The following is an 8,262-nucleotide window of genomic DNA, read 5'->3' on the forward strand; positions in this document are numbered from 1 at the left end:
CCTTTTCCATTCAGATGTTTTCCTGTTGGGTGGCCCAAAGCCTGAAACAGCTGAATTCCTGGGCTCTCTATAAACCTCTCCCATTCCAACCTTCCCAAATGTTTTCTTCCAAAACTCTGTCCAAACAAAGAAACAAAAAAAGTCCCTCAAGAAACTCAAATGCTAACACTGAACACATGAGCCCAAGAACCAGAGGTCCAAGGGGAAACAAATACCCTATTTTTGCCAGACAAACGTTGTCAAATATATGAACATGCAAATATATTTATCTCAAATGAGTTATAAGGAGAGTCACACAGGGTCCAAAGCCACTTGCAAAAGATGGCAATCGGTTTTGAAGAATTTCACACATATTAAGCCAAGGATCCTCCCTTTCTGCACGATCTAGGAGATTTGGAAGTGTTCTGCGAGAAATGTGGTTTTCAAATGAAGTCCAGTACAAGCTTTTGATCTATATAGGTTAGTATGAATTCATACGCAGTACTGATGAATTGACAGGCCACATTTAAACATTCCCCTCACGTACACAATCTGGATTTATGATTTTGTTTTGGTGCACACATATCCTTTGAGTTTCTACATATATGACACATGGAGAGGCAAGGAAGGAACTCCTGCTAATCTTTCAAAGGCTGACACCCAAGTGTGATATTGACAGCTTTGGGGTCACTGTCATATTTTTGACAAGCAATCGCTGTTACAGAGGGAGCTAGTAAAAATGTTTCCCTGAACTCATCATGGATTGCAGCAGGAGGAAACACTCCATCACTGGAAAGTGACACTAATGCATTCTATTAGATTTGCTTATCATGTTAAAGAGCATATTAAAAGGAAATGTTTGGAAAAGAGATGCCATAACTTGGTATGATGGGTTGAAAATTCCTAATTTGGAAAAAACGTGCTAAGACAACATGATTGATGTGAGTGACCTACTTTATTTCGTAAGAAAGTATGAGTTGCCTCGGGCCCATTGGTACACATATTTGGAAAAAGTTGTTTTTTTTCCACATTAAGTTTTTATTAACATTTCAAAAGAGCAAAAACACCATAGAAGGATATAAGTTGTAACTTGTCAATGCAGATGTGTTTGTAGTCATTTGCTGCTGAGAAAAACATATCCCCCTTGCTGGAAGAGTTTCTGAATTAGGTGAGTTTCTTGCCAAGTGAACACCTGATGGGGAGAAATATGACAGTCTTTTCCCTGATAAAAAATGACAGGGAAGAGGCGTTTTTATTTAAAGCACAAACGACTCTTCTGCTACTTGTAGGTAGTGATCTCTTAGTATGATTAACATTTCATGGAGCCTCCCAGCCACCTTTCTGTGCAGGCGGCAAAGGATTGGGGCTGAGTTAACCATTTTAGTTCTGCTTGAGAAGGTGGAGTTCAATGCCCTGATCCTGTTCCTCAAATGAAGCCCCTTGGTTTGGAAGTCAGGAGCTCTTAGGTTTATCTCAGGCAACAGAAGGGACAACTGAGGGTCCAGCAGAGGGTTGGTCCTGTCAAAACACTCTGTTACCATTCAATCAGTATTGCCACTGAGTTTAAGAACTCAGGAAATGCCTACAGTACAATGTTTACTGAAGAAAGTAGGATTAAAAAAATATATAGGCCTGGCACAGTGGCTCACTCCTGTAATTTTCTACATTAAAAAAGAAAACAAAAATAAGAAATTAGCCAGGTATGATGGCACATGCCGGTAGTACCAACTACTTGAGAGGCTGAGCAGGAAGATGGTTTGAGCCCAGGAGTGAGTTCAAGGCTGCGGTGAGCTATGATCATGCCACTGTACTCCAGGCTGAGTGATAGAGCCAGACCTTGTCTTAAACAAAACAAATATGTTAATAATGGAAGTGGGAGAATAAATTGGCACAAACTTTCTGAAATGCAATTTGTGAATTTGTCACAAAAGCTTTAGATTGTTGCATATCTTTGGACCTAAAAATTCCACTTCTAGAAATTTCTTAAAAAACAACTATGAATATTTATAAAGATATAGCTAATAAGATGTTTACTATATAATTATTTATAATATTAAGAGATAGACTCAACCTAAATGTCTGAAGTTAGAGGATTGCTTAAATAAAGTCATACAATTAAAACAGCCATTAAAATGATAATGTATAATGTATAAGAATTATGTGGAAGAAGGTTTGTAATATTTTACAGGAAAAGTGGGTTATAAAACATGCATATTATGATGCTATTTGAAAACTATACATATGTCTACTTAATTTTTAGATATCTACATATGTCTGCTTCAGTAGATATATGTGTAGTTATGTATATATTCTTATACTGTCTTTAACTATATGCATATATATGTGAAGGACATTTATCAAAATGTTAAGTGTAACTATTTCTGAAGAGTAAGTCTTCCAGGTAGTTTTTGTTTCTTTCCTTTTGTATGTATTCATTTTCTATGCTAGCCATGCTTTACTTTGATAATAAGTAAAGCAGTTATTAAATGGGAAAAATCCAAGAGATTTAACGGGTTACTTAACAGAAATAAGAGAATTCACAAGGATTACCAGGCACAAACTAGTTTTCTCATATAATAGTAAACAGGTTAAAATATAAAATGAGAAATTATTCCATTCACTATAGCAAAACAAAACAAAACAAAGCATAAATCATCCACAAAACTGAAAATGCAATGACTAATTCATGCAAGAAACATCCAAGACCTATTTAGAAGCAAATAACGAAGTACATCAAAGAAAATCTAAATAAATTATTGTGTTTCTGGTTGGAATGACTAAACATTGTGAAGATTTCAACTCTTTCCCAAATTAATTAATACATTTGATACAATTCCAATAATAGTTCTGATTAAAATAACTGGCAAGTTGATTCTAAATATTATCTAGGAGAACAGATGCATGAGAACAGTTTTCCTAGGTGAAGAAAGATGAGAGCAGCTTTGCCCTATTGGATTTTAAAAGATACTACAAAGTCAGGGTCAGTAAGCAGTGTGCTAATTTTGTAGGAATATCAAATGTGTTAATGAACAAAATAGAATGCAGAATAGAATAAATAGAAGAAAATATAAGAATCTAGTATGCGATAAAGGTTGTATTTCCTGTTAATGGAGAAGGGCTATACTGTTCTGCAAATGATGTTGGAATAATTAGTTATCCATTAAGAAAAAAAAAGTGGGTCTTCACTTCATGTTACATTCACAGAAAAAAAAATCCAGATGTATTAAAGATATACACATTTAAAAAAATTATAAAAGTTATTTAAAAGACTAAAAACAATAATCCCATAATCTTGAGAATGAGAAAGACTTTCTTGAAGAGAGATAAGCCTGAGACTCCACAAAGGATAAGACCAACAATTTTGCCTGCATAAATATTTAAATCTTTGGTATGAGAAACATACTATGAGCAAAGGACAAACTAGGAAAAAAATGCAACTTGTATGACAAACAATAGATTAAGAGCTTTACTATATAAAGTGCTGTTTTCAGATAAGAGAAAGATTATCATTCCAATAGAAAAATTGGGAAGATAGAAGCAAAGCTTTTTATAGAAAAAGAAATATGAACATACAAAAAATGCTCAACCTCGCTAATAATCAAACAATTTAAAATTAGAACAATAAAATATTATTTTCACTCATCACTGTCAAAAGTTTTTAAAGGGAATGATCACATTTAAAGTATTAAGAATGTAGAGAAATACTTTGATGCAGTAATTTCATCTCAGGGAATTTACTCTGTGTAAAGATTCAGAAAAGGGTTCCAAAAGTCTGGAATCCTATGCAGTTGGTTGAACAAATGAGGCAGACCTGTGCACTGATGGAGGAAAGTCTGAGATATATCAACACATGAAGAGAACTGGCAGGAAAACAATATAGCCTTGTAATCCCAACTTCTGCTTAATAAACATACATAGCTATTTGTATATGTAAAAGAATTTTTATAGCAGATGTTCCATGGCAGTAGGATTAGGGGGTGATATGGTTTGGGTGTATCCCCACCCAAATCTCATCTTGAATTGTAGTTCCCATAATCCCCACGTGCTGTAGAAGGGACCTGGTGGGAGGGGCCCAGTGGGAGGTAATTAAATCATGGGGATAGTTGCCTCCATGCTGCTGTTCTTGTGATAGTGAGTGAGTTTTCATGAGATCTGATGGTTTTATAAAGGGCTTTTCCTCCTTTGCTCAGCACTTCTCTCTCCTGCTTCCATGTGAAGAAAGATGTGTTTGCTTCTCCTTCCATCATGATTGTAAATTTCTTGAGGCCTCCCCAACCATGTGGAACTATGAGTCAATCAAACCTCTTTCCCTTATAAATTATGCAGTCTTGGGTAGTTCTTTATAGCAGCATGAGAATGGACTAATGGCAAGGGGGTGAGGGGGGAGCACCTTCATTTGGACTTTCTCCTCTTCTGTCATATTTAAAATTTTTATGATCATATATCACTTTTGTAATAAAAAGCAACACACATCTGACAAATCTGCCTAGAGAGGTGAGGTGACTTGCCTAAGGTTAATAGCACATGAGGACCAGAAGCCACTGGGTCCCCTGATACCCAGGCTCTTAGTGCCCCCAAAGAGTCCCTTCTTCTTATTGAGGAACCCACGGGACCATGGCATAGCCTCTCTCTCTAAGGAGCCCACAAATGTCCTAAAAATGCTATTTGCAGCCTCCTATCAGGCTGCAGATCACCCCATCCCCTGGGCACTCTTGGATGGGAGGAGTCACGTATGCAACATTGGGTTGATGAGTTTCAGGGTGGGACCAGTGCCCTCAGCAGTGCCCATGCCAATGCCAGCTTACCCACTTGTCTTGTAAGGGACTCTGGATGGCCCCCTCTAGCCCACAAGTGGTGAGCAGGCCAGGGATTCCTTCCCCAACCCCCATGACTGCTTTTGCACCCACCATACTGGAAACCTCACACGACAGACCTGGCAAAGCGGGATGGGTCAGTTAGGAAGCAGGAAGATGCATCACTTCAAAGTACAACATTAGCTTATATCTTAAAGCGCTTTATAATTTACGTTTCTACCCATCACCTTGTTTGATCTTCAGAATCATCATCTGAGAGAAGAACAAGTGTAATTGTTATCATTCCCATTTCATGGAAGAAGACACTGAGGCTCAAGAGGCTGAGCCACTGACCTGGTCTCATGGCAAGGAAGTGTGGAGAGAGAAGGAGAGGTTGGGTCAGCTTGGCACGAATTCTCCACTTTTGCCACACTCCCTCTTTTCCTCTCTCCTGGGTAAACCCCTACCTACCCTCAGCCCATGGAAGCATGTTCCCCTTAATCCAGCTTGGCCTTGACCAAGGGCACTATGGCACTTCCTGCCATAGTATAGTTTGACTTCTGACCCCAGCCCCTGACTCAGTGTCTACTGCGCCTGAGCCTCCCCAGCAGCCTTCTGCTCCTTGGGGGATAAGACTGGTTGGGGAAATTCTCTGGAGCCCCCAGAGAAGGGCACAGATCTGAGGGTTCTCTAACTGAGGATACTTTCCTGTCCAGGAGAGCTTCTAACCACTCACACCCTGGTCTGTAAGGATGTGAGTGGTTAGAATCATATATCACTTTTATAATAAAAAGCAACACACATCTGACAAATCATTCCATTGATTCACACTTGTGCTCCCACAATCTAGCAAAGCACCTGGCATACAGCAGGTGATCAATAAGTTTACTGAATGAGCGGAGTGGCCAGAGGACCCCGAGTCCCATCACCAGTCCACCTAGAACTCCTGTGACTTCAGGCCATCCCTGTCCCCACGCTAAGACTCTTTATTCCCTCCTGTAAATGGGTGTGAGTTAGTCTCTAAGAACCAGAAGCCACCCGGCAGAGGTAGAGGCTCTACCAGCATTATGTTTAGAATAAAGGGACTGGAGGAACAGAGGCCAGTTTTACCCAAGAGATCCAGAGGCAGAGAGTGGAGAGGGATCCCCACACATCTATTCTGAGTCTAGTTCTGAGAAACTGTCTGAGTTTCTAGCAGACCCACCAGCTTCAACATCTTCAAGAATTTGATGCCACCACGAGCAGCTCCTTAAGGCCAGAGGATGTGCCTCCTTGCTTCTCTGTCCCCAGCACACAAGCAGGGGCATGTAAATGAATACATGGATGGAGGGCTCCCGTAACAACTTGTCATAATAGAAATCAAAAGTTTGGGACAGGAAATGACATTATAGGCCATGTGGTTCAACTCCTTCCATTGGAGACCCAGAAACAGCAAAGACTTGCCCAAGGTCACAGAGAGAGACAATGGAAGAGATTTGGGTGGGATACATTAGCTGGTTTTCAGGGATCAGCCAAAGCTAAGGCCAGCTTGCTTGAGTTGGTTCAGAAACCAGGAGAATCCTGTTGGGAGCCACTCCTCACACTCTAGAACCCCCACATTGGCTCCACCCAAAGCTCAATTACTGCTGGGAGAGGCCTTATGCTCTCATAATGAAGTCATATCTATCACAAAGATCCTTCAGGCTAATAACTGTGAAATAATTACATGTGCCTCAGAACTGGGAGATCAAGGATTTCCATCCAAAATCCCATGATGCTCTTAAAAAAGGTTTCACTATAAACTGCAGGAGGGGTGGGGAGAGGCGAGATTTCCAAGCCAGGTTGCCATGTTTTAATTCCACCTTTTATGTGTTGGCATCATCCCATCTATGTGTATATCTCACTCCATAGACATATTAAAACAACATCAAAGGAGATTAAAAGAGTAACAATTGTCATCCATAATCATATTGCTAAAACTAAATTATACCCACATGCATGTCTGTTTCCCTGTTCAATTATGCAAGCAATATGTGAATGTATTCTCATCATCAGAAATCAAGAAGTATACATTGTAGTCAGAATAAGTACCACAACCACACCAATTCCTGCAAGTTCCCCTCTCTTCTCCTGAAGCAATGCAGTTGTCAGGTTGGTGTGTATTTTTCCAGAACTTTTCTCTGAATTTATATCAAGTATATGCATATAACTATCTATTAGTATGTGAATACACACATGCACACACACAAACAAGCACAAACAAGTAGTATTTATTTTAAGCATTAATGGGATCATATCATGTATTGTCCTGGAGTTTGCTTTTCCCCCCTTAATAGATCTTGGAGGTCTTTCCATGACACTACAGAAAAAGAGCTACTTCCATCTTTGCAATAGCTATATTACACAGTTTTCCATAGTATGGAAACATACTTAAAAAAAATTCCCCATTAAAGAACATTTAGTCTCTTGGGTTTCCAATTTTTCAATATTTCAAATAGTGAATATGTGTGTATATATATATATATAGAGAGAGAGAGAGTATATATAGTCTATATATACTATATAGAACTGTATCTATATAACTATATATATAACTACATCTATATAACCGTGTGTATGTATATATATATATAGAGAGAGAGAGAGAGAGAGAGAGTTCAGCCTTAAGCACTCTCTCTCTCTCACATGGCTGATCAATCTTTTTATTCATGTCTGCAGACTGTCCTGCTGGGGAAATGTCAGCTCCACCAGGGTAAAGATTTTATTTGCTTTTCCCCCTGCTATATCCTGAGTGCCTGGAACAGTGCATGGCTTAGCACACAAGAAATATTTGTTGAATGAAGACCAGCAAGGGGAGAACACAGCCGCAAACTATTTTAACAAATAATGCTTGTCTAATGCCTGCATTTTCCAAAGGCACTTTGACTCCCTAATCACATTCTACCTGCAGAACAACCGTGGGGGCTCAGTAGATCCTGCATGGTTAATACCCCGTGAATTGTGGCCTAAAGTCAGGGCTTAGGAAACAGACAGAGAAAGGTTCAAATCCTAGCTCTGTCATTTTCTCTGTGTGTCTCTGGAGAATTTACTTAACCTCTGTAAGCCGAAATTTTTTAATCTATAAAAAAATGGATATACATACCTTCCCTTGAAGGATTTCATGACAATTAAATGTGATCTTATATGTGAAGTACCTGAAATACAGTAAGCACTTAATAAGTGCTTGTTCTCTTTTGTCCCTTGCTCAGTATATTCTTTCTACCTGCTCAGGTCAATCACCCATGGCCCTCCTTGTAATGTCTTACTGTCTACCAATTACTGAAATACCTTACAGTTTTTCCTAAAAAATATCCTGGTATATCAGTTTTCCTCCACCCATAGGAGTTTCTTGGGAAAGAAACAAAAGAAATATTTTCTTGTCTATGTTGCTTAAATATAACATCAGTAGCTTTTTCCTGAGCATTGTATGTTTGGGCACTTACCACGTTCAATAATATTTAGCTGTCTAGTT

General features: G+C 39.0%; 1 long non-coding RNA gene across 1 annotated transcript; it reads right to left on the minus strand.

The window, feature by feature from the left end:
• Positions 1-915: 915 nt before the first annotated feature.
• On the minus strand, positions 916-7,267 carry LOC134762081 (uncharacterized). The gene is made up of 2 exons (XR_010141625.1): positions 5,977-7,267; positions 916-1,171 (listed from the first exon to the last, which is right to left on the minus strand). It is a non-coding gene; the product is annotated as an uncharacterized LOC134762081 (long non-coding RNA).
• Positions 7,268-8,262: the final 995 nt, after the last annotated feature.

Source organism: Pongo abelii, chromosome 8, assembly GCF_028885655.2.
Source record: "Pongo abelii isolate AG06213 chromosome 8, NHGRI_mPonAbe1-v2.0_pri, whole genome shotgun sequence".
Lineage (NCBI taxonomy): Eukaryota > Metazoa > Chordata > Mammalia > Primates > Hominidae > Pongo > Pongo abelii.